Source organism: Strix uralensis, chromosome 3 (assembly GCF_047716275.1).
Source record: "Strix uralensis isolate ZFMK-TIS-50842 chromosome 3, bStrUra1, whole genome shotgun sequence".
Classification (NCBI taxonomy): Eukaryota; Metazoa; Chordata; class Aves; order Strigiformes; family Strigidae; genus Strix; species Strix uralensis.
The window spans coordinates 49,854,736-49,882,284 of NC_133974.1; the positions used below are offsets into that span (position 1 = coordinate 49,854,736).

Consider the following 27,549-nt stretch of genomic DNA (forward strand, 5'->3'; position numbering starts at 1 on the left):
TTGAAAATAATGCTGTTAGACTGAGAAGAGAGGTCAGTCTGAATACAGATGAAATAACGTCCTGTTTAGGTGAGAATTGTGTATGGTAAAGAGACTGTTGTGTGCAGTGAGGTTTTAAACTGTGCGTCAGTAGTTTTATACAGAAGAAAGTGTTTTAAGTGGTGCAGTCAGGATTGAGATGTACATAATTTGATTATATTTTTACTTAGTGAACAGAGAGAGTATCAGGTGTTTCCAAAGGTTTTAATGCCTGGCGGTCTGAGGATCCGTTGTAATAATATTTTACAAATTTCAAGTTAGTTTTGAGAGCGACACTCCTTTACACACAAGTGCAGCAGTCTGGCTTGCAATGTTTTACTTTATTTCTGCCTCTGATGGCTTGAAGTTCTGTAATCCTCTTCACTTCGAAGCCACCTGCACCTGGTTCCCCAAGGACAGCCTTCCTGCCCAAAACCTCTTATATTTAGGTGAATCTCCCTTTTTTTCCTCATGGTATTGCTCAGCCCAGTAGCTGTAATGACTGAAATCAAGGGGAATATATAGTTTGTGAAAGATCCTAATAAGAACATCCAAACAGCCAAGTTTTGCCTGCACTATTTCATGTATGGCATGACTGAGGGGTGGCTGTCTTCCATTGCAAATTCTGAAGCAAAGAGTAGCTTGGAAAAGAGAGGATCACATGAAAAGGCAGTGTAGCCCAGCCTCGAGGAAACGGGCGATCAGAAGCCTTTGCTAGCTACAGATGAACCCCACTTGTCCCCACCTCTGTTAAAAGGCTGCGCTTTTTTTCTTCTCTTTTTTTAATTAAGGACTGGAGACAACATGATAGTTGTGCCTCTTTCACCTTCTTTGTAAAAGCTAAAGGCCATGAACAAAATTTATTGCTGCTGTAACAGATCAGAGTCCATAACCACAAGGAGAGACTTTGTAAGCCGGACAAAGCCTTCTTTTTGATTGCTCACCATATCTGGCCTTTCAAGAGTTGTGTTGCATCCAACGGCTGTGAAAAATCTTTTTTTTTTTTTTTTTTTTTTGAGCTAGGCTTCCAATATAGTTTTTCTTTAAACCATTGGTTTTCCATGGACTATAATTACTAATCTGTTCAGGGTATTAGCATTACCGTTGTTATTGATACTCCATACTGTGGCAGCAAATAAAGGCCATGGTCATGTAGTCATGATACTGTTGTCCTGTTTGTTGCACATATATATGAAGGAAGACAGTTCATGCTTCAAAAACCTTGACGTTTAAATGGACAGGTTGTAAGTAGACAGGAAAAACTACGTATTGAAGGAGACAGGGGTTTGAACAAATGTAGGTATCTATAGAGCACAGTGCACTCAATGGAAGCTGTACTTCCAGAGTGCAATTCATCTCATTCTAGGCAAGCATCTAATATACTGGGGATGAATGTTGCCTTATGGCTGTTTCTCTTTAGGGACTGCAAAGGGAGCCTAGCTCCAATGCTGTGGATACTTCCCTTACAAGTCTCTAACGTTAGGTGAGATGAATCCTACATTCAGTGATGTTTCTTCTTAGCTAAAGCATAGAAAAAATTGAACAGATATATCCTGAAGAACAGTGCAGAGGGGTGATCTATGAGACAGTGTACACTTTAATGTTCACTTGCCTTTAAAGAAGGAAAAATTCAAAAATAAATTGATTTGAATATGAAAATGTGGGCAAAAACATCTACCCACTTCTGTCTCAAAATTCTTACGCTTAAGTCATAAGACACCAAAAAAGTCTGACATTTGAAATGTTTGAAGTAGCACTGACATTATCACTCAGTGAGGAGCAGTGTCTTTGCTTGAAGGAAAATGAGTTTTGATTGAACCAATAAAAAAAGTGCATCTCTAACGTGTAGTGGAAAATTTCTTGAAGATTGCTGTTGTACTGTGATAACTGCCTCCATTTATGAAAGCTAATTCCAACTTCTCGTGTTCATTTCTTTTCTACGTTATCAATGTAATAGTGTAAGGACCAGCCTCAGTGCATCTTTTTGTATGGATCCTATTTGAATGGATCCCTTGACTCTATTAATGGTGTATTAAGGCAGAAGGGAAGACTGACAGAAGGAGTTAGAGATAGCAAAGGTGGGAAAAAGAAAGGGAAAAGAAGTAGTATAAGCAGAGAGGGAGAAAAAGTCATGACACTGAGGTTACCAATATTGATGCTTGTTTGTAGATTTTGTGGGGCTTCCACAGTAGACTCAGTCTCTGTGATTTGCAGAGTATTGTTGCTGAGGGGACCTTGCTATGATAATATTTCCCCTTCAGCGTTACTGTGGGCCACATTAATTTTGTAACATAGGTGTGAAGGCTTCGTAGCTGCTGTCAGTGATATTGGCCACTTCAGCATCTTTCTCAGCCAGCGTGCTAGCACATGCCAGTATGAGGAAGGGAGTCTTTTGTTGTCCACGTGAAATGAAGTTGTGGCTTTAAGCAGCCTGGAGGCTCTAGGTTCCCAGACCCTACTTTAAGCTATTGTAATATCCATGTATCTTATATATATTTTTTTTCACCGTGTCTAGAGTAATCTGGGCTAGAGTGGAGGTTTCTAAATGAGACTCAGCTGGGATTTGCATCTGACAGGTGCTGGGTTCAGAAGTGGCAGGGCTGGCCTCTACCTAAGTCAGCCAGGGGATGAATTTGCGACTCGTTACACTGCAGCAGGTTGCAACTCCCTTTGTGGGATCTCTTAACACATGCCAAACACTGTGTTTTGCTCAACTTTGACAGTGAGCTGACACAAAAGCACGCTATGCTGCTTTCTAGGAATGACCATGGGGAGCTGATGCAGAAAAGATAAAATACTCTGAATTTACACCTTAATCACCTGCTTATGAACTTGTAGACAAGTCTGTGAAATCTTCATTTAGAATAGAATAAATGAAATCAGAACCTAGCCCACCATCTCAGAATAAACTTTGGAGGAAGGAAAAAGAATTGTGCTCCTATTTTCTTTGCTGTTTTAAACAAACACTCCCAGTGTTTGTATATGACCTAAAATGAAACTGGTAAAGGACCATTTTATCAGTTGTAATTTTTTATTTAAGATGATTTTTATAAATTCATGTAGCTGGGAAAATATTCTTTAGCGCAGTGTATATTTAAATAAATTTGACCCAGAGACCTTTTGGCACAATATTGAAAAAGAGAATGCATGATGCTCACAGAAGGCAGAGTTGTCTTTGGAACTTAGATGTATTATCTAGTATCTCTAACTATTCCTAGTAGGAGCTCAAAGTTAGATACTTTTTCAGCGGTGTCTGTATTGCTGTATCTGCTCAACTTGGTACTTGCTTCATGTGGAATGTTTGGGGCGGCGGGGGGAGGGGGGGGGGCGGGGAGGATGACAACTTCTTTTTCTTTTTTGGTTTTGAAGTATTTACACCAAAATGTAAGCAAGAAAATAATGCAAGAAGGAAGGGACAAGAAAGAAATAATGAAGCTTATAGCTACATCTTCCAGTTCTCATTTATGACATTTCAGTCATATGCTACCCTCTGCTAACATCACACTTGTGTCGGGGAAGCTTTCTAGCATGGGTGACCTCTATCAGTAAGTGGTTTGGATTTAAACATGTAATAAATAAGCAGTATGTTGTGAGATTTTGGGTTTGACATGAAACATTTCACTGACTTGGTTTATAGCACAGCCCTCCAAGTAAACTGTGAGGGTGGGAGTGGGAGCTGCTGGAAATGAGGGAACTTAACAAAGCATTGCCATTGGATAAACGGTGATGCTGAATTATGTTCTGGGAGTATGGCTAGTGAAATAGCTGTGTATTTCTAGCTCAGTTGGCTAAACAGTAATGAGCACTGCAGCATCAATGAACACTTCAAAAACCTTTTTCCAGTGTAGACCTCTACAAAGGAGGAACAACTAGAAAAGAAGTGGTTTTGTGTTAAGATGTAATAAAGTGTATTTGCCAGTAACTCTTGGACATGACCAAAAGCATAATTTTCAATTGAAGGAAAACATATTTCTAAACAACCAGTTGGGTGGAAATACAGTCACTTAGGGAAGGGGGGCTGTAATTAAATAATATAATACGTTCCTGATGAACTGACACTTAAAATTAGTTTGTGTCTGAGTCAGACAGAAAATGGATTTAATATCTGAAGACATTCTGTGGATGATCTGAAGTCAGACTATAATAAGCAAATCTTAAAAATCTTCTGTAAAAGCTCATGATCTGCACAAACAGCCACTAAACTGGTGTGATGGAAGCAGAGATGACACTGGTGGAGTACTGTGGAGGACATTTGGATCGAAATTAACAGGACTAGGAGAGCTAGTTTAGAACAGCAAAGTTACGTGATACAAAGTCACTTCAAATTTGAGATTATATCAATTCCATGTCTAGTGACTGAATCACGCTCAGGTGTATAATTTAATTTTCATAGAAGAACCTCCTACAGCTCGAGCTGAGCAGATTTCTGTGAAGGAGATGTGAATAATGGGAGTGGTACAGGCTGGGAAGGAGAGCCCTGAACTAGTACCGAAATGGGATAAGCTCATAAAAAAACATGCTTAACGGATAGATGGGGCTGAGTTGATGGGAAAAGCTTGTCAGAGTCCCTTCACCCAAGAGCTGGGAGGCAGGACCAGGCACTGGTGGTCACGGCACACATCTACAATGCAGGGGGCACATCCGCTCCTGCCCTCCACCAGACCTGGGGACCCACTTTGGGCAGGTCCTGAACAGCACTGGGGTGAAATGAGGGGCAGACAAAGTGAGAGTGCCCAGCCGACCACAGAGATGGATGAAAAGTTCAGGGAGTTGTAGGCTTCGGCACAAAATGGTGTCAGCATGTCACTGTCAAAGGGTTGAATTTTCCTGCTTCTGTCCAAGGTCGATTGTGTTCACAGTTCTGCCATTTTCTAAAGAGGAAGCTGGCACAGAAGTAATGCAGAAGTTGCATGGCTTTTACACAGATTTCTTAAAAATAAAGCCTTGTAAAAGGACCTTACTTGAGGGCAGTGTTTCATAAATTAAAATGTGAACACTTCCTCCACCTCCCTGACTCTCTTTCACCTAGTTTTAGACAGTAAGAATTTATTTTATTCTTGTTTTTTCCATTTTTCAGCCGTAGGGCACTTTCTTGGCTGTTTGCTTTTTCAGTGCTTCACAGTGATTCTGTTGGGTGTTTAGTTCCCCTTTCCAGTGATGTCTGAGACCCTCTTAAGCTTATGGACTGCAAAGACCACCATAGTTTTATTCTCTTGAAAACTGCCATGTGAAGTGAGGTCCCTCTGGCCTACTATCCTCTTTCCAACAGGAGGATGTATTTAAGGAGAGACTCTAAGAAATAGGGAGGTATAGCTTTCCATCTCTGGTAATTAGTGGTTTATGCATTTCTTCAGCATCAACACCTAATCTGCAAAAGACAATTAGATGATGTGTTAAGTACCTGAGTTGCTGGATGCAACTTCCTCTTGGATCCTCGAGCAAAATTTGAGACTATTTGTGCACAGTTTGATATAGTTACTAATTTGCACACTTAGACAATAGGCTAGAAAGGGGGATAACACCAGTCTGAGTGTGCTTTCTTAGATGATCTTATTATTGATGTTTGCTGACTGTGCCATAATAAGCCACTGAACTAGCATAAACTGCTCGTAACAGCAGCAGCAGAATGCTGCTAAATTTAGATAAAACAAAAAAGAAGGCAGCAAAAAAACCCAAAGAGCCCAAGAGCTTTGCACTACTCCAGTATCTTTGCTGGACTGCAATCATTAGGGACAAAGCTTTCCATATTTTCTCTTTTTTTCAGGCTGACAACGTTCTGGATGGTTTAGCAACAGTTCAGGTTTTTCCAAGAGTGATGTAAAAACAGAGGGCTTTATTAATAGGGTTACAACATAGGTAAGTTTTTAAAATAGCTGCCACTTGGTGCTGTGGATCAGAGACTTGAAAGCTGGCTTGGAGATGGATCTCTAGGGCAGGGGGTTAATCTTGCCTGGTTTTGTGCAGACCCATCCAAGTCTAAGTTAGAAGCCTCTGAAAAGTGTTACTGCATATATTCATTAGACAGCCCTTGGTAGAGTCTGCATTATTCATCTGTGTTTAAGGGAGCTCAGCAGCCACAGCCTTCCTGCATACCAAACACACAGTGTGCTTCCAGGACTTGGTCCATCCAGCCTGATGAGAACAGAATCAGATCTCCAAGACCAAGTATGTTCTTCACCAAAAGATGAAAGAAAGGTGGCTTAAGAGAGGAAAGACTAAACAACTGCCACTATCTATGGACCATACCCTATTTGGCATGATTTCATCTCCAGCCTAGGTTGTAGCTAAACTTCAGACTTCTGGAAATGCCACATGTAGAGCTATGGTAGAGTAAGTACCCCAGAGTGAGAGCACAAGCAGGAAAGCTGCGCCTCTCAGAAGACAGCAAGCTGTGGCTAGCAGAGCCACATAAATGTGGCTATGCAGAGCTGAAGGATAAGTACTTGAATGTTGGAGCTAGGTGTAGAAATGGTTACAGTTGTGCATAGCAGTATGTGTACGTAATACACGAATAAACGGTTTTGTCTTTCAGAAGACATGGAGGAAACCCCATTCCAAATTTTAAATGTAGAGAACATTGTTTAATTTGCAAAGCCAAGTGTCCATAGTTAGTTACAGGCTACAAAGCTTAATTTGATCCCTAGCCAGCTGCGTGGCTTCTGAGACCAAGGTCAATTAGAGCTATCTGGGGGTACCCCGGGCACACTGTAGTGTGCTGGGTGGTAATACAGGCAAATCCTCATTCATTTGAAAGGCCATTTTCTGGTTTCACATAATGTAATACCAAATTCATCATGAAGCAACTTGAAAGTAAGGGCTCTTTTCAGATCCCGTATTGCTGGTGAATTTGCATGACCATGTGGTGTTTCAGCCTGCTCGCTTGGGTGCAGGTGGGAATGGGGCTTTGCACTTAGGTGTACAAATCAACAAAGCACACAAAAATATGTGCTTCCTTTCCATCAGATGTGCCTTCTGATTGGGCTGTTCACGTTCTTCAAGTGAATGCAAATTTCTGTGTTAAAGCAAGAGCTGGGAACCTGGTGGCAGTGATACCACTGATATCCAAGCCTTTTCTTCATTGCAAGCTTTTATTAAGAACAGAGTAGAGCCTGAATAAAGTTGTCTTTGGTGTCTGTTTGTATGCATGTACAGTTAAGAAGAGATAGGTCCCAAATTTTTCATAGTGTTTATAATAAGAAATCCAAATTTGATGCTAAAGTAAGTAGATACAATTCTGAAAATATACAAGGAACAGCTGAAGCGAGTAGGAAGGTGTCATTTTTATGCAGCCTCATGCAGAGTAAAGCTGTCCCTGCACAGCAGATGGGTTTCTTAAGTACATACACTGTTTCGGAATGCAGAATATTTTTCTTTAATTGGATGTCTTCTCAGGCCTCATGTTTTCTGAGTATTTCACCCTCTTTCATCAAGGGATGAGCTCTCATTTACAGTAAAGTACCAGGTCTTTAGTATGGTGTACCTATACGCCTAGTGATCACACTGGAGTTGTACCTGTATTAATAATTGCCCATATCTGAAGGAATTTAGGAGCAAGAAAGAATTGAGAACTTTCCTCAATTTAACAGAGATTATGCGTAACTTCAGTAGCATGTACAAAACATAATTTCTGTTTCTAAAATTCTTCCTAATATAACTGTTATCTTCTTCCTTAATTCAAATTTCTCTCTCGCTGTTAAATTTCTTACAACTATACTAATATACTACTTTCAAGTAGACAAGAATAAACAAAAAAGTGCATAAATTTTCAGGGCCCAACTCAGTAAATAGATAAGCCTGTGCTTTGAAAGTAGTAGGGAAGAGGGCATTATTTGAAAAGATTTCCTCGATTGTGGAAATTTCTTTTTAAGTTGATGTTGACCTTGACTGCAGACTGTGCTGCTTTTTGCTCATGAGCTATCAATGAACTGGGAGCAGAAATGCTCGGAGAACAAACTCTTTTAAAAAGATGCATATAGTCTGTGCTATATTTTACTAAAAAAATATTCAGTGTAAATAATTAAACCCCAAATCCATTTTATTTTAGGAAAACAGTTGCATTTCCTTGCTTTTCTTGATGTGTTGCACTCCAACATGACCTAGGAAACGTACTCAAAGTATGTAATAAATATATAACACTAAGGAAAGATTTTGATGATGATTTCAGATGATGGGAAAATTTGCTCTATATCTTGGCCTGTTGAAAAAGATACCAAGAACTTGAAAGTTGGAGAAAACTGAATTATAGCATAGCTGCTAAATCAGATACTCCCAAAATGTTGCCTTTGATTTACTGCTGTTGATGAATCTGAAGCTCTTCAGAAGGAATAAAAGTTCTGGAGCCCTTTAACTTCAAATTAATAAAGTCTGTGCAGTAATATAATTCCAAATCACTACAGCTGTTTCTTTTATTAGCTGTGGCTTCATGTTTCTGTCCTTGACACTTAAAGATCAAACCTACTTAAATATGAATCATTTACAAATGTGAACTTACTTCAATATCTTATTTTGTCAAGAAGCTCAACAGCTCATTATATAAGAGGAATGTGTCACAGAGGTAGTCATCTCCATGATGGTGGTGCAGGCACACTACTGCTATTCCCACTGTGCACACCCCCCATGCCCCCAAGTGTACCTGCAGTGTGCTAGAGCACTTCTCAAGCAGGTAGTAAGACATAGGCTAAGTCCTGAAAGAAATTGTGGGTTTAAGGGCATATCTACACAAGGAAAGGTAAGTTTATTTTGGAAAAAAAGTAGTGGTTTAAGCCACCCCTGCACAGTGATGTGGCATCCTCCATCCAGAAGTAGCAGGACTGAGTGGGACTTTGCAGTTGCTTCTTCTGGTTATGGGAAGCTGTTCACAGAACAGACAGTGGAGCTCAAATAGAAATGCCCCTGTGATGTCCATGATCCCTCAGGCAGGGTGACAGGAAGATATTTCAAAGACAATGGATAGGAAGAAGATTAGGAAGGAGCAGGAATATGAAAGCACAAACACAGGGAAGGTCAGGAAGGAGAGGGAAGAGAGGGGCTTGAAGTGAGGACAAACCATTGAACATGGTGTCAATATGAGAAGCACAGAGTTTTCTCAGTGTCCAAATGATCACCTCAGAGCTGGTAGTTCAGGCACTCTTCAGGGAGTGCAGGGAAGCCTGAATCCCCTCAGGCACAAAGAGAGATTGAATCAGAGTTTCCTCCATTTTGAAAGATTGCTGCGAGAGCTAATGCACAAGGAGCTGAAGTGTAGGTGGGATGTAAGCTCCAGTTTTGCAGCCTTGTGAAGAATGAGGTGATTCCAGCAGATCTGGGAGGGTTGATCTGAAATGGGACTTTTTGCAGTAGTCTGCTTATTGTGTGTTCCTTGTTTACTGGGTGACAAACATGACACATCTGGAGTTTGTTTTGCAGAACCACCAAATGCTCCCAGCTGTAACAGTTGCTAAGTTTGAGCTTTGCCCTAAATGTATTGGGTGCTATAAAATAGTAAGTGCTCTATGGGGGTCTAGTATTTCAAATTGGGCACCTAGAATAAGGCAACTCTGGAAAATCATTTCGTGTTTTTTTTCTTGTGCTCCAGAATCCTGTGCGTTTCATCGACACTAATTAAAGCACACAATTTCATAGAGCCATTGCAAAGTAATTAGTATTTGTAATGCATGAAGAGATCTTAGTGAGAGCATCAAAGTCAGTACTTCTGTATTGTGTTCAAGACTTAGCTGGATTTAGTGGTGAGCCCAAGCATTGAATTGAGTAGGCTAAAGAAGTATACAATAACATATTTTATGCAGCAAATGAGAGAAGGCCATGTAGAACTGGCATGTTTGTTCACCGGCTGTTACTACATCATAAATTGTTTCCTTCTCTTTAGAATGCTGAATTTGTAAGTAATGGGTAGAAATTAGCCTGAATGTTCCTCTGACTAGCAGCTAGGCTTGGGGAATTGGGCTGTTTTTTCTTTGAAACTGTACTGTGACACCGTGGGACGAGGATGAAGAGACTGGCTTCACAGTAGAAATTGCATGTACATGTGCAAGAGAGAACAAAGATGGCCGTGGCCGAGCTGGAGGAATAGCGAGCTGAGGCCAGCGTTATTGATGGAGTAGAGGGAGCTGGGTTTGCTCAGTAACAGACGTGTGGAACAGCTAAGGAGGAAAGAGTTGTGAAGGGTCACTATGAAATATGGGAGTGAGCTAAACAATTTCCTTTCTTTGATCTCCATTCATTTATAATCTTATTGGTGTTGAGTCTCCTGGCACTAGAGCTTTTACAGTGAATAGTTGAAAGTACAGAAATTGATTTCAACTGCGCTGGTCTTATGCTGAATGGCTTTCTTTAGCCTAGAAGTTACTTGGAGTTTTACTCCTTTAGCTGTTGGACAGTTTAAATGCTAAGCATTTAATTCACTTCAGACAGCTCTGAAAACAATAGCAAACTACAGACTGCTCTTATTTCATTGTCTGCAATTAATGTTGCAACAGCCTTTGCACCAAAGTTTAACCAGAACGCTTTGATTTCCTCAATGATAAATGGATATCTTTTGACCAATATAAAAAACTGAAATAGTTAAATGTTTCAAATTCAGCTTTAGATTTGCTAGTGTTTAAAATTAGTACCTCTGCATTTTTGTTGTGCTAAACTAATAAAAGAGTGTGTGTGTCTGTCTGCATAATGAAGACGAGTTGTTCTATAAAATTATGCAGCGTTACTTCTTCCATTAATGGGAGGAAATAATCAGTAGTTGGCAATAGGATTAGAAATTGTATATAGCTCAGATGTAAGCCTATTTTTTTACCTTTTTAAAGGTTTCATTTTATTTACGTTCTTTTTCCCGAGTTGTTGTGAATCACTTCTTTCTAGTAAGTATATGAAAAATCTTTAATTTCCTGTTGATCAGGCTCATTTTTCCATGTTTTTGTGCTTTGATATATTTTTGGAGAATCATGGTTAGCTGCTCACATAATAATTGCTAGGAATATGTGCCTACGTCTCCTATTAATAATTACTTAAAATGTGCTAAGCACTTTAGTTTTCTAAGTCAAAAAAGAATCCACAGTATTTTAATTCATGTTTTGTTAAATAGTTCAATGGGGTTTTATGTTATCAAATGTGAGAGTATCATTACGCACTTCACTTTCAGAATTTTTGTCCTTATATACATTGTGTAACATACAAATTTTACGTGGAGCTCTGAAATAATTTTATCAAAAGATTCATTCTTGTTAGCCCTGTATTTCTAACTCACTGGAGCCTCATGAAGCTATCTTTCTCCTTTACAATCTATACATTTCATTTATGCCTAGAAAAGAAACATCTGGCATTTTTTTAATGAGAGCTGTACACTCATTGACCAAACAAGCAGCAAGGAATCTGTTGTATGGCTGATTATGGCAAGAAAATGAGGTAGTAGTCTCACTAATAATCAGTAAAATTTGTATGAACTGGTGCTGTTTCATTTTCTGAGTCAACTAATCTCATAACTTTCACTCTTATAATAAAACAAATCATGTTTAAAAATGGGTGATGTGGAAAAATGCTACTTTCAAATGTAGAGATTAGAAACATTTAAAACGTACATAACTGTGGCTAAAGATGCCGACTCTTAATTCTCTCCTGTCTAGAGCTTTCCTCTTTTATCTTTGAAGTTCAGTCATTATTCCATGTCGATGCCATTGGTTTTATTTATTTTTGTATCCTACAGAAATTAATGCATCCTGTTTAGAGCCAACCTTTTTAGAATATTTATGAATGTAACATATCAACAAGTTTATATTTTATCAGCCTGTGGAGCTGGATTTTGGAATTTGCTTTTTTAGTGGTTCTTTTGTGGAAGAGAAATCTTTCAGGCATGAATTGATAGTCCAGATCTTTTGAGGTCTGTCTGTGCTAACCTATGACCTCTGTTCTTAGGAGGTCAACATCTGAGGGCAAGAGATTAAGGCAGTTAAAAGATTGGAATGGGAACTGGAATGGAAAAATTAGCCAGCACATTTTGGGTGGAAAACATCAAAGTCATCAAACAATTTGCTTATTTTAAACTCAGTTTAAGGGTAACAAGCTAATTGTACTGTGTTTGTTGACGCAAGCAATTTATATTATTTGAGAACATTAACACTGAAGAATTTTTTTTTATTGGAGAAACATAATGCCTGTTCAGTATAAATGCACTATGTATTCTGTATACTAAATGCTTTTGTGCAGCATTTTTTAGGGTAGTAATTCAGGATCTGATCATACAGTCTGTATGCACTTGGCTAGCCCTATTTCTTACAAGCAGCAATAGTAAGTGTTGTGGAACCTGAATCTTGCTTATGGTCTGCTGAAGTGTCCTTGCTCTCATTGGAGAATACAGGTGCTCTCAGTACGTGGGAAAAATTATTCCCATATTAAAATTTCCTGACTGTGATTCTTAAAAACGTGTGTAATCATGTCTTTTTGTTACAGCTTTTCAAATGTGAATTCCTTTCCAATGCAAACTCGTCACCAAGGAATATGCTTTAATAGATTATAAACTGATTTACAAGAAAACACAGCACTGTCAGTTTGTTCTTGTCTGTCATAGTTCAAAAATTCATTAGTATGTGTTTTTAGAAGAAAAATATCTGTACAACTGATTTCAAAGATGATATTATCTAGAAAAAGATAACTTTCGACATCTGAAAATGATGCAAGTTCAAGGATTTGTGTAAGCAATCACGTTTTTGTGTTGCTTGTTTAAAGTGCAAATAAAAGTGGTTTCAGTATCACATGCAAAAGGCAGACTAGTGTTTCAGCGTGCAAACCCACCTAGCAGGAAAGAAAACAAAGAGTTATGGATATCTCACTAACAGTGCATGGATTATGGTACTTCTCCTATCAGTATGACTACTAATTAAATTAAAGTACTGTAAAATACAGCTAAACTCAAGCGGACAGCCTCTGTAAGCCTTAGTCTAACCTCTATGCATTATTATTGTTCCTTTGATAGTGAAGGATATGAGGTTTAAACCCCTTTGCAAGCTTATAACTTTCCAAACTATTCCTCTAAAGTCCAAAATGTTTTTGCAGCTTTTAGCCCTGACTTGCACCAGAGGGGAAATTGAGCAAAATTATCACATTTCTTCCTCCTTCATGGAAGGAAGAGAAGGGAAAGCAGGAGGAGCTGTAGTGGACTGCAGCAGCCCATGGACTGTTCCTACGGATGCAGCCACCACTTTGTTTCCTTCCTGCCACTTCACTAGGGTGGCTGGAGAAGCTCTACCAGCTGCAAGGGCTGCCGGGTGTGCCCCACATCCCCAGTGGTACTGCCACAACCTGCTGTGGCCCGCATCCCCCAGAGTTCCACAGGCGTAGGGGAAACAGGGAGCATTTGAAGGGGCAGGACCAACCCTGAAGGCTGTTGTATCTTGGAGATCTGTTCCCCATTTTAATTCTTGGGATAAAATGGGGTAGCTTCTGATCAGCCATTTTGTGATTCTTGCTTGTCAGCTTGTCTGTGATTAAATAAATCGATAGGATCAATGGTTGGAGAGCTAATTCCGTTTTACAGAATGGCTTTGGTTACCCACTTGTGAGAACATGTGAATCATCATGAAGGAACAGAGGACTTGTTAATTAATAAAGGGAAAAAGTTAAGCAACCCCGAAGATAGTGTGCTTGATGTGACTTAAAATAACTTTCTTGTTTGCCTAAGCCCTTTCTATACCTTTCCTCTGTTCTGTCTGTTTAGATGGTAAATTCTTCAACGCATAATTCGTTTCCTTCTTAGTCCATACAATATGCAAAATCACTGCTGTTTTTAATTACAATAGTAATTGTGATTTGTGGCTATTTGAATTGTTAGACAGCAGTGATACACATTTTTTTAATCTGAAAGATCTGCTCCCCGGGATTTTTGTTGGATGTGCATATCCTCCTGTTTCATGACGTTTGAGGATCAAACAAGCCTGCTTTCCTTCACTATCTTTTGCCCACCCTTTAAAAGTAGCCTACAGATACCCGAGATCTACAGATCGAAAACCGCTCTGGTGCAGAATACAGTGCTGGAGGTTTTTTCATCCCTTAATGACTGTTGCATTAGTTCTAAATGTACTAAGAACTGCCTCCAAGTTTTGTGTGCAGTAGCTTGCAGGGCAGAGTGGACTGCTTGCTGAGTTTGTGGAAGGGGTAATTCAAAACTCAAAGAAGTTATAATACAATTTTTGAATGACTTAGAAGTTATATTTGACTTTTTATTATGAAATCCTGCTTTATTTTAGCTTGATCTGTGTGAGAAACAGGTAGAGAATATATCCTCAGTTCCCTCACATGTTCTTTTCACAACAAAAAATTGCTGTAGAGCTAGACAAAACTGATTAGAATTACCGCAAATAGTATTTTCAGGCTTATGTGCATGTGAAGGTTGAAATTTCTAGCAGTGCAGCTGTGCCAGATCTCTGACAGCAGCCCTCATTGCTCTTGGAATCAGTGTCTCCAAATGGGCTCTGTAATTTGCCTCAGCTGAGTCACTTCCTTACCACAAACTCCCATAAAGAGATGATTTCTTTTGCTTTGCTTTACACGGTTTAGCCTACACTGCCCCCCTCCTTTTCAAAATAAGAACTCATCAGAAAATACTTTTTGTAGTAATGCAGTTGAGTTCAGAGGATTTCAGAAATCTGGATTATTGGTGGCCTATTTTGTTGAAGGGACTATTGGTTTTCATGTTCCTCATCTGTTTCTAGCTGCTACTTTGAAGGAGAAACCAGCAAAGCAGCATGTTGATTTTCTTTGTAAGTAGTTGTTCCCAACTGCCAGGTAAGTGTGAATGTCTATGAGATACTTCAGGTGATAGTTATACATAAAATCTTTAGAAGTATATTGTAATATATCTAAGCTGTTATATCTCATTTTTTAATTTAATTGTGAAGAGCCAAAAAAAGATTCTAAATTTGTTATATACATGTGTTGTATACACATATATAGTATATGCATAAAAGTATGAACAATAGATTTATGAAAGGTTGCCTCAGCTGCATTGAAGCAAGTGGGTATCAAAAGGAAGATGACTTAATAGGAGAGAAGTTCAGAATGAGATATACATGTTGATGACCTCATCAATTAAAAAAAAAAACACTCAACAAAAAAACCCCAAACATCATTTTTATAGTTGCAAGGTGAAACTGACAGGAACTGATTAGTGCGTCTTTCTTACGCTGACAGTGATACTCCCTTTCTATTCCAAACTTCCACCAGGTGAGCTTGACACAAGTAGTCATGTAACAAAGCGACGCTATGGAACATGGCGAGTCCTGGCTGTGTAACTCAGTTTAGTTTTTTGCAGTCACTGGTAGCTAAGACGCTGTGTGACTGGCTGCTTCTAGAAGATGTTGCATGTGTTGCATTAGTAGGTCACCTTACTCTAACCAACCAACAGTCCCCAGTCTATGTCTGTGTAGTCAGCATGGTCACAACAACATGTGCTCCTTTCTCACAGTTCTCTCTGCTAGCACATCCTAGAGCATGTTGTTTTATGTTATTCCCCTTTTGCAGTATGAGGTATTAGACAAAATGAAGCTATACCAGTACAGCTGTGTTAAGTTTGCTCTCATTAGGCCAGGTAACAACAGAAGTAACGATGTCATGACATGCTCTTTTTGCATCTAGTCTTCCTGTGTAAGAAGGTCAGTTGAGAGTTTTCACAAACCTGCAGAAAATTTTTGAATTACAGATTATGGTTGAGACTGTAAGTGAAAAAGTATATGAACTGTAAGGTGGTATTAATACCGGAAATTAATCGTGACACTGTATGCACACTAATCACTGTGGTGGAAACATCCGGCTGCTATAATGAGATGCTGTGTTGGGAACAGGATACCACCATGTTCCCTTTCTGTGGTAGCAGGTGGTAAATTTGCTTAAGCTTGCATATTTTGTTATACTGTAGAGGACTACAGTTTGTGTGTGACATATAAATCCATTTTCATTTAACTTGGAATTGTTAAAGCAGGTTCCCATTTAGTTAAAGAAAAAACAAAGGATTCCACAGGGACGGGTCTATGTGTAAAGACTTAAAACAAATCTGTTTTTTTTTTTTTAAAAAAAAAAAAAAAGGCACTGCTTTATTAAATGATAGTTCAAGTTTGTCAGAATAAAAAAATCCGTATTCCTTGAAGTAGCCAGCTGTGACCTCTGAAATGGTTCATGCATATCAATATGTAAATGCTAAATGTGACAGTTAGGAGCAGAAATGGGATAGAAGTAAAGGTGGGGGTGTGAAGAACTGGAGATGGGGAGGAAATTGGTAAAATTGGATCGCTGGATATGAACTAGGTAGTTTGTGGGACTGGGGCTGACTGGGCTATAGCTGTGTGCTTTGCACTCATGGTCCAGGGTGCATGACCAGCCAGGGCTCTGCTCGCTGGGATACAGCTCTCTGCCAGGGCACTGGGTGCTCACCCTGCTGTGTCTGCCCAGGACCCCAGGCGCTCTGTGTGCGTGTGTGGGGGGTGTGCATTATCTGGGAAAGCCGGTGCAAATGAAGACGTGGCTGCAGCTGTGGTTGCCCTGAAGTCTGGTGGGGGAACGGCTTGGTGACAAGTGCCAGGCTCCCTTTAGGTGTGCTGTGGCTGGTGGGTAGCCCTGAAGAGCAGAAGGGCTGTTTTTCCTGACTTGTGCATGGACAATTTGAGAAGGGAGGCCAAGCACGTGGCCTAGAGGTAGGGTTCTGCTGCTGCCGTGTGGGATGTGGATGAGCAGGCTCAGGTGGCCCTTCCTGAGAGAGGATGGGCTGCACAGCGCTCGCTGTAAAAAGATAGGTGCTTGTAGAATTCCCCTCTTGGTATTTCAGACAGACAGCGCTCATGACACTGCCACATGCACCCACAGGCGGAGACTGCTGAGATGATCAAGCAAGGTGTTCAGGAGAGTTCTCTTGAGGATGCTGTAATAGATGCAGCCCTAGAGACCTGTTTGACAGAGCATGCCAGTAACTTAATTCTGCCTATGCAGTCTCTTTCTACAGAGGAAAAGAATCTCTTTGGAAGAAAGACGAAGTCTGCAGTCTGGTCAGATCAGTGTTTCCCTGCCAAGTGCAACTGGATTGGTATGTACCCCTCAGCAGATGGGGAAGGTACAGAGATGGCCTTGGCCCAACCCCAGACTATACCCTTTCTCAGGGGGGATCCAAGCCAGATTCCCTCAGATTTGAGGGTTAATTTAAAATTTCTTGTGTCAGTAATGGTGTTCTTAAACGTGCCAGTAAACGTGAACATTTAGTTTATGATCAATATAGCCATTGAACATCCTGAGACTCTTTTTTCCTTCGTATGTGCTTGTAAATCATATATGCCAAATATCAGGAGCATAAATTTCCAGTGGCTGGTTCTGTATCTCATGCCTGTGTCCATTAATACACAGCCGGGTCCTGGGACTCTTCCTCTTCACACGCTGACATCCCCTAGGGACACACATCTAGTGTTCAACTGCATCTGGTCCAGGCTTGCGAAAACTCTCTCCAGTAATCGTCCCAAAACTCTTCAGCTAAAGACTCAAGACAGCTGCACTTCACAATCCAACTGAATTCTTTTTTTTGTGGCTGACAAATGATGCCTTTCAGGTTTTTCTTTGTTAGAGAGACTATTAAGTTGAAAGTACTGCAAATTTCAGAAGGCAATACTGCACTAGCTTTATATATATAGCGTACTAGGGCTTTTTTGTAGTTAATTTTTCTGTACTGTGCTGTACAAGCTGAAAAAAATGGAATCTCCCAGGTACTGGGCAGCATTAACAGACTGAATCCCCATTCATTATTTTTCCTGTAGGGGAACTGTGACTTTAAAAGAAATGGATGCTGCCCCTGTCTCTGTAGGCCAGGTCTCTGCCAGCATGCAGTTTCACATGACTGGAGTTTGGCTGGCTGCCGTGCCCCCCCCTGCACCCCCAGCCAGCGTTGTGGTCCTCTTCCCGCAGGGTCGCTGGTGCTGATCTAATCCTGCAGAGAGCCATTTCAGGGAGCGTAACTGAGAGAAACTAATCCTGAAAAAAAAAAAAGGTACAGAGGAGCAAATGGATAGGCTGGTGTCAGCGGAGCGGGGGCTGCCTCTTGGTAACAGCTCTGCATTTTGGTGGGTTTATCTGGAGTACAAACCTCTACAGGCAGCTCAGCATGAAACACGTTGGGCTCTGCTCAGCATGCCAGAGATGTTCCCCGCAACGTGACAGTGGCTTTGTGGTCCCTGTAGTAGGAGCGATACAAGGTCTGTCCTCGTTGGTGGCAGGTGGTGATTTAAGAGTCGGCAGGGTTCACTGGAGGAAAGCATCAGGAGCACAAATCCCAGCAGGGAGTTGGGTCTGGCCTTCAAAACGCCAGAGGTGTAAATAGGCATCGGCAAGACCTCGCAGAGGGTTTAGGGAGTGTCCTAGTCAAGGCCTTTTCTATTTGAGCTTCCCCTGTTGGACTGCCACGCAGATCTGAAGCACCAGATCCCCCTGCATACTAGTTCCCCACAAGAACAATGGTCTGTGCTTTTAGCAGAGCTGCAGCTTGTGGTTTTTCTGGCCAGGAAAAGAAACAGGATGAGAAAAGCAAATCCTACCTATTCTAGATGCTTTGGTGGCACCACACCATTAACTTATCTATTAAAATGTACAGTACCAGGAAGTTGGTGAATGACTGGGAAGGTAAGCAGTGTTCCTCAGCTCTGTGCCCAACATCCCTGTGGGACTGAAGAGCAACCTTTAAAAGCTGTCCTGATCAGGCTTAATTCACTGTTAACTTCTAGTTTGGAGTTTTAGTATGGCAGAGCAGCATGTATGCAGTGGTCATTTCTCAGTTCCCTTCCTGCCTTTCAGCAGCTGCTCCTCAAAACTTGCAAAATGTGAGCGGTAGGCTTGGAGGAGTGCAGCATGTGGTGTAATCACAGCTCTTCCTTCCCTGTCAGCTTCCTCTAAGCAATCTGTTTAAATTTTTTTCTGCTTCTGTTACATTATTTTAAACTGCTGTGAATGATGTGAAGACAATTGGAGATATGTACTAAAACTAGAATTTCCTATTGTAGTGTTCTGCTAGTTCACATTGATCATATTATGTTAAGTGTGTAACAGTTTCAGAGTTTTACTTTGGAACTTAAATCTACTAAAATGATAACCTGCCTTCTTCATGACAAGGAAAAAAATAACATAAATTTCATACACAGTAGCAGAAACCATATTCTTTCCATCTGATTTTACTACATGCATCAATTATAGAGTTTGTGTGCAAAGCACTTGTGTGCAAGAAGTTAATCTTCTTCAGAGGAGATTTTCTCACTGAATGGAAAGGAAGGATTTTATAAAATCAGCCCTTAAAGCTAATAGTACTGTAATACTGACAAGTATACATAAGTGTCAGTAACCTTATGAAACTCGGTATATAATCCATTCAGTGTTGTGTTTTCCAGGCTTCCAGAAAAGGAAAATGTATATTCCCTGATATTTCCAGTCATGCATGTTTTCCTAGTTTTTCCTAGTAATCAGTGAGTTTTCAAAGCATTCATAAATACTGATCAAGTGTAAAAGTATGCTATAAAATGTTATGTTGTGATACTGAGATAGCAAACTAGTTTTATTGCAAATCTTTCAATTATCCTTAGTTACCAGGAAAGTTAAACAAGTACCTTAAAACAAAAAAAAGCCCAAAAAACAACAACAAAAAATCACACAGACCAAAAACCCAACCAGTTCATTTTTAAAAAATAATTTATAATAAAGCTCTACAGTGATAATAATGTTATTCAGAATTCCTTCTCTACAAAGAATGTGATAGTGGCAACTAAAGTCCCGATTTATTGATGACTCCCCTTTCTATAACACAGCTTAAGGTTTTCTTGTTATCATCATCAGAGGAAAGTTACCATCTGAACTAATTAATTCTACAAGACTTTATAGGGAAAATAATTTTGCAGCTATTTTTTCTAACTGATACACATGTGATTTTAGCTCTGGTGGCAAGAGGCAGGGTAAGGTATGGAAATGCAGACAGCTGCCTCTGAAAGAAACAAAGCTTCAAGGAAGCTTAACATGCTGAAATCAAGGGGGGGCATATAATCTCCATCCTAGGGTGCTAAAGTACCAAGTGTCACATCAGTCCAGGGTTATTAAGAGTTTTTGCTTTGGGATATGGACTTTGGGCTAAAGAGTGCTCATGAAAGAAGGACATAAAAACTGCAGGCAATGGCAATCAAGCCAGTCTGACCTCAAAAGATGTATGACAGCCTTGCATCCCACTAGTAGAGAAGACCTGGAAAAATTAGAAAAAGCGGGTAAAGTACAATGTTAGGTTATCAGTTGCAAATCGTGCCTTACCTTTATTGTAGTACCTTACCTAGCATTGTATTTTAACTAGGTTATTTTCTTAGACAATTAAAATGTACTAAAGGCAATCTGGCCTTCAAAAAGGATCTGTTACAGTGTCCAAGGGAAAATTATCAGTTAAAATAAGGTTTACCACATGAACTCTGAAATGGGTAAAAAATAGTTTACTGAGCCCAAGACCTTCACTTGTTTTTGAACCTCCTGTGCTTCCCTGTGATTTATGATTAGAAATTAGAAATGTTTTAACAACATAGTGAGTATAAAACTGCTGTGCCTTGTGCAATGTATCCCACTGAGTCACCTCATAGCATCTAGGCAGCCTTTAAGGACAATCATATTAAATAAATATTCAAGTTAAAAATAACTTTCCTAAGTTGCACCCTACTATTTATGTAAAAGATAAAGGGGTGAGGGACAGAATTTAAACTGACCTTTGTGCTGTGGGGAGAAAGTAGGGGTTATCATGTCTTGCCTTTCCTGACGGTGTGTCTTTCCTGTGGTTCCCCAGTTCATTGGTCTTCCCCTTTGGCAGCCAACCATGGTTGCCCCAGAGCTTTTATGCTAGGTTATAGAAACCTCAGGAAGGAGTTTGGCTGGCATTTTTCTGCTTTTGGGGAGCATGTAGTAAGGGGGAAGATGCTCTTTCCGATGGTGTCTAGAACAGCTTGGGGAAAGAAAAGAATAGAAGCAATCAGGTCCTTGATTCCCTACTCTGGTTCACACTAGAGCAGCCTCACTGCTGCTGAACTTCAGGTGCCTCCTGGCTCCTCTTCCTAAAGACACATAGGCCAGCTGGGAATGGCAGGAATATAATATATTTCAATGACTAGTGTGTCTCCTACACCAGATGAGCCACTGACCTGAGGATCTGGTAGTGGGATTTCCTTCCTTACTCTGCCAGTGTAGTGCAAAAGCAAGTCACTTTGAACAGGTCAGGGCATTTGCTCTTAAAGTATTGATTATGGTTTCTCAGCCCTTTTAATAACCTGATCAGTTCCAGTGTTGCAAAAGCCACTGTGTAGTTTCTGTAACAACAGATAATTGTTTGCAGCATCCCTCTAATACCATTCGCATGTTAACTGCATTGTCTTCAGAAGCCACAATGTCAAAGTCCTCTCGCAAGGAGGCAGACACATTACTTGGTGCTCAGTGGTGCAATTCAGTCATTTCTGGCTGCAGTCTCCTTTTCGTAACGTGCAGTTTGCTTTTCTGATGGCAGGCCCATTGGGGAGGAAGGACTGGAGGGATGGCTTCATGCTTTTCTCATCCTGTTCAGAACAGCATGCACCACAGCTGGAGTAAACAGGGAGAAGAGTACTGCCCTCTCCCAACCTTACAGTATCTCACACCACTGCTAGGCAGCCAGCCATAGTCTTGTGGGTTTTTGCTGCATCATGGCACAGGCATTGCAAGATGTTGTCTTCTACATCACAAGTACTGTACAGATGGGTCTTGGCATGTAACAATTTGCAAGCTTCCCCTTATTTCTCAGACTGAGGAGTCTGCTGTGAGCTATCTTTATCCAAAACTCCTCTTGCTTCCATTTTTATCTTAAAGGCACTAAATAGGTCAAGACAGGGAAATGTGACCAAATTTTCAGAAAGTGGCGATCAGTAACAAAAATTATGTAGGCACAGGTTACCTGGGTTTGGTTCGAAAGAAATTACGACATGACTGTTGATGAAGTTGGTGATGATTATTCATGTGGTTAAGAACCACTGGGGCAGGGTCTGAGGCTGCAAGGGAGGGAGAATCTGAGACTTTTTAATGAATATCTGGGGTAATGAACCTGAGGTAATGTATGATGTGCTACATAAGACAGAGTTGGGGTTTGGTTTCACTCAAGAACCAACAGATCAGGATTTTAAGAAGGGCAGACGAAGAATGGGTGAGTAGAATGGACCTGCTGCTGCTGCTAACAACCATTAAAAAAATACAAAGCCAGCTGCTCTCAGAGCAGAGCTTGATCCTTTCAGTGCCTTTAACGGCACAGTATATATTCAGAGAGGGGAATTCATGAGGCCCTATGGACCTACACCATGGCATTACAGAAAAATGCAAACCTGAACAATGGGTGGCCTCAGCAGTTCCATCTGGCTCGCCATTAACAAGGTTAAAGTAAAGTGGGTTTCCTTGGCTGTGTCACACACAATTTACACTTCAGATGCTTTAACTTTGGAGCCAGACTGGGGGAGCACCGCTCTAAACACACGTGGCAAGGGTCTCCTAACATGTGTGGCAAGTGCATTTGGTATTGATGCTCTTTGAAAGATACAGAGTGGTAGCATTTAGATAATTTGTAAGTACTATTTGGAAAGTGCAGATTTTTTGGCTAAATCATTAACCAAAAAAAAAAAAATCCTGTCAACAAATCAGAATTACAGTCAAATATAGTTTACTCAGAATATTTTAAGGACATTATAATGTTAGTTGCTGGATTCAGCTAACAGCAGAAGTTATTAAAGGCCTGAGAAATGTTACCACTACCATTTCTAGATTGGAGTTTTCTGGTTAAGTTTTTTAACTTTTAAGCTGAAAAGGATATTGATACATGGAAACGTAGTTTGTTGTAAAACATTCTGCTTTCAGAGCCACCAAAATACTTAGCTAATAGCATAGCTAACCGTGGCAAATAATGACCTTTAAAAAATTTTAGCTGCAGAGAGCCATCAGTATATAAACAGGTACATTGACCTGTTAATTTCTATGCCGTTGAGTGTAATAAAGCATTGGAATTATCACAGCATTTTGCAGAACTCATGCTCTTTGTCTCGGCTTTGAGATGCTTCAAGGGAACTTGACTGTCCTATAGGCTGTCCCATTCTTGAATAAAAATTCAGTTGTTATTGAATGAGTATCAAAGTTGATAATTCAATTGTGAAGCTGTTTTATGATCTGTGAGACAAGCATTTGAGCAGTTAACTCTGTGGTAAAGATCTACGGTAATTTCCAGAGAGAGAATACATCTGTTGTTGCTGCAGAAGTGCTCAAGGCAATCCACAGAGCAGGGCGAGTGTTGCACTGAACAACAAACACGAGAAACCTAGCCATCTCGCCTGCCTTCAACCCGAAATCATGAGTTCAATAACAGAGCAGAACTTCATACTCCTCCTGAAGTTAAACAATTAAACTTGTGTACCATAAAACCAGCAGACATCACTGACGAGCAGTTATCCTAGTGATGGCAGTAGTCTCACGTAGGAAGGCCCCAAGCAAGCAGCCTGCCACACTGAGCTTCCTCCTTGGTGAGCTGTGCAGTACTGCTGTGATGGGGCACTCTTCCTCTTGAGCGTGCTGCCAAAAGGTTGGCTTCGGCCTCGCCAGTGCTGAACAGCCCTGCAGTTGCTTCATGCCTTCCAGGTTTTGCCAGCTGGTGAGCCAGTGTCACTGATGATGAATGGTGTCCACCTCGGCAATGTGACATTGATAGAGGGCTTGGTGTGGATGGCCCTGTGCTTGTTTATCCCTCTCCCTCTTCTGTTGTCCAACTCTCTGACCCACTCTGATGGTCCCTCTGTGCTGTCCTTTCGTATCTCTTAGAAAGACAGGAATATCCTTAAATAATACACTTCAGTTTCTGACTGTATGCAGCAGTGCTGTAATCAGAACCATGATTATGGCGAGATGTCATTTGACAGGCATGTCAGAGTTGCCAGGGTCCTGCCCACTGCCCTTGAAGTAACAACAGGCAAAGTAAATGGAGCTGAGAAGTCATCTCATGACTAACTGGTCACAAACCATTAACAATCCCTTCTCTTCTCCCTTCTTAGCTACCAGACTGCTCTCTGTCCATGAGAAGCAACTTTTGACTCAAGCCTTATCTTCACAATAGCCTCAGAAAGAAAATAATGAGAGCGCTATTCTTGTTGAGTCTGGACAGGTGCAATGCTTCCACACCAAGCATTGCAGAGTGGAAGGGAAATGAAGAAAGCATAATGCAGCAAGGCAGAACCTGTGAAGGAGGTAGAAGGGAATCCAGCTGCAAGTAGCACTTGCATGAGCATAAGGTGGGAAATGCCCCAGCTGTGCTACGTGTGAGTAGCGGGAGAGTTCACAAAAAAAAAGGATTAGTTAACCTGAAATAGGGATGGTTGATTTTATGGGGAATATGTAAAAGAATGGTGTAAAAACATATTTACTTAGACAAGGGAAAATATACACGTCTGTCTGCTGTAGTGTGTATTTAACTCAAAGCACACTTCGCAGCGAACTCAGCTACTTTTTTGTCAGTTCTTCTCCAGTTCATTGTCGCTAACTGAAAGGGAATTCAGCCACAGCCACCCTGTTTAAAAAACTAAGTTCAATATCTGCATCTTGTACCTGGACTTCCAATGCATGATCCATCCTTCACATAGACACTCCTACTGGTGCAGATCAGATAAATGAAATATTATGATTGACATATTCGGGTAGAAATCCAGTATACATTTGTGTAAATGCCATGAGTGTTCTGTGACCAGGGGTAAATCCCAGATACAGGGTGCAGTTCCATGCTGCATGCAGTTCCTCTAGAAAGAGTGTTTGAGGACCATGGGAATCTCACTGCTTAATCTATTCCCTCCCACCTCCTGCCAGTGTTTATCACACCCACAGTTGTGCCAATGCAATGGTTTATGATTTTGCCTCGAAACTGGAGGTGTGATGTGAACCAAGCTAAACAAACACTACAAACTGAAAAAAAGTAGATGAATTAACTGAAAACTTTTGCAGTTGAGAACTGGCTACTAGTTTTAGTTGCTGTATGGATCATTCTCAGGAGTTTTTGAAAGCAGATTGTTTTGTCTTTGGAAGTATTCTTGAAAAGGGGGCTGTTTACTACATGATTATCTTCCATTTATTTTCACATTACCAAAGAAAAGCTATGAATGAAATGCAAAATAGTTGAGCTGGAGTCCTGGTCACTGCTTATGTTTCTGGATGGGTTGCAGCACTTGAGCAGGATCCCTGGCAGTTCCCTGCATCCTGCCTGGCAGAGCATACTGTTGCTGGCTTGTTTCACAGTATGGAGTGTGAAAACAGAAGGGCACCCCAGAAGCTGTCGCTGATGCTGCCAAGACAGCAAGCAGCGGTGGCACTCACTGTGCAAAGCTTTGTGGGAAACCAGGATGAAAGCTAAGCACAATAGTTTATTGAAGATATTCTGGTTCAGGCTTTTCAACCATGTAGAAAGTGTGTGTTTTCCACATCCAATTCTCATTTTTGTGCTTACTGCCAACAGGGAATGAAAAAGACCTGTGGAGGGTTTTTCTGCGTTTGCGCGAAGTCCAATTAAGTCTCATTTTTCATGTAATGATTCAGTTGTAGACACAAGTGAAATGACTTCACAACTTGTCTGACTTTTCATCCCACTAGTTGGACCACAGTGAAATAGCCATAACAAAGATGACAATTTCAAAATCAGGTATTTCAGGCGTTGTTCAGAATGTGCTTGATTCCTGTTCTAGTTCAGTGAATGCCGGTTAACTTGTGGCCTCATCACCATATGGTTGTACTTTTGTACCATAACTTTTTTTCTTGCTTTTGTTAGATACAATTCATAGGGGCACAGGCTCAGATCCTCAAAGCTATGAGGATCTTGCTTGTCTCTGAAGTCAGTGGGACTTAGGTATTAAAATACCTGTAAGCGTTTGATTATACACAACAGGGTCACACAGGCCTGCCGGTGACAGAGAAAGAAGGTGATGCCACACTCTCCATTACCAGCTTCTGAGCCTGGGAAGGATGAGACTTTCCATGAGGGAAATCTGTGGGCTGTGCTTGAGGTCCTGAGTCCTGGATGCAGGATACAGTCTCCCTCTACTCTGTGATTATTTGGAGTTGTGTATTTCCAGGTATTTTTGATATTTAGAATTAGAAGGTTTGTAAGGAGGGGGGCCAAAGTGATTTTGATTTAGGAGCAAGGCTTTCTGGCCTTGCAGGTTTTCGAGAGTGAGGCTGATTTAATAAACAATTGGCTTATTCCTGGAAGTATTTAGGAATAGTGTGGGAAGTGTCAGACTTTTAAAGGTCTGGTCCCTTTTCTTCCAAGAGCCTCAAACAAAACCTTGAATTTACTTGCTGTGTCTTGTATCAGTTAGGGTTTCTATGGGACAGCCAGCAACTCAGTGCTCCAGCTTACAGCTGAGCCCTGCAAAATTATCAGGTTGGCTTCTGAGCCCTCCCCTTCACCTGTATGGCCCAAGCCAGTGAGCACATTTTAACCTACGCAAAAGGTCCCTGAGAGTTCACCACATACCTCACTCAGTGTGAAAGACATGTTTGGATGCAAGTCTTCCCTCTGTCAGAAGGTTGCTGTGATCTCCAGATGGTTGTTGTTCAGCCTTTTGAAGAAGGATTAGTAGATTGTAGGTAAGAGACAAGGGTTTCTCATCTTCACTCTCTGGGGAGCAGGGGTCACTGAGCATTTCCAGGAGGATTACACCCAGTGGTGGAAGCAGCAGCACGAGGTGTGGGGGGAGACTGTGCCTGAGGAGGGCAGGCAGTGATGGAGACTCTGGGCAGCACAGGGTGAAGAGTTCAGCTACAAAGCGTATGGCAGCTCCTGACTGGTGGTGTGGTTTTTACAATGGTGCAGTAATACAGACACCTAACACTGACACCCGATACAATTTATTATTGCACAAATTGAGGGTTGTGGCACCCGTTGCCACCCCTCAGGAGTAGCTGTGAGGATGGGTTCATGCAAATGGAGGATGTTGACTGGAGAGCAGGGGTCCTGCTCCAGCCTGGTGCCGAGCAGCCGGGCTCTCTTACTCTGCCCGCCAGCGAACTCCCTGTGGCCTCTACCCAGCAATGGGCATTTATGCAGAATGGAAAAAAAATAGATCCACTTCTCTGTCTAGCTGTGAGTTCAAATCCACTGCCCCAGCTGGTTCATGCGATAATTTTAAGGTCTTGTGGGAGAAGGATACTCTCAATTTTTCCTGTGGAAGATCTATCACTGGAATAACTAACTGTTCAATGAATAGTAAGAGTTATCTCCATAACCTCGTAGTGGTATGGCCAATAATCACTAAAAGGGGAAGACACTGGGTTTCAGTCAGGGATAATGAAATCCTATGGATTTCTATGGATTTCATGTGTTATTATGTTAGATTCCCAGCCAACACAGTATGTCCCAGTCACCCTTCTGTCTTCTAACCGGTCTCCAGAGCCTGGAGTCGGAGGAGAACAGACAGGCTACCAGCATAACTGAGTATTCCATTATTTTTCCAGAAGCTGGGATTT

At 41.0% G+C, this 27,549-nt stretch overlaps 1 protein-coding gene across 1 annotated transcript in view; it reads left to right on the forward strand.

Annotated features, from left to right (window-relative positions):
• Positions 1-27,549, forward strand: part of LIN28B (lin-28 homolog B) — an 87,745-nt gene that overhangs the window by 48,856 nt on the left and 11,340 nt on the right. The window lies entirely within an intron of this gene.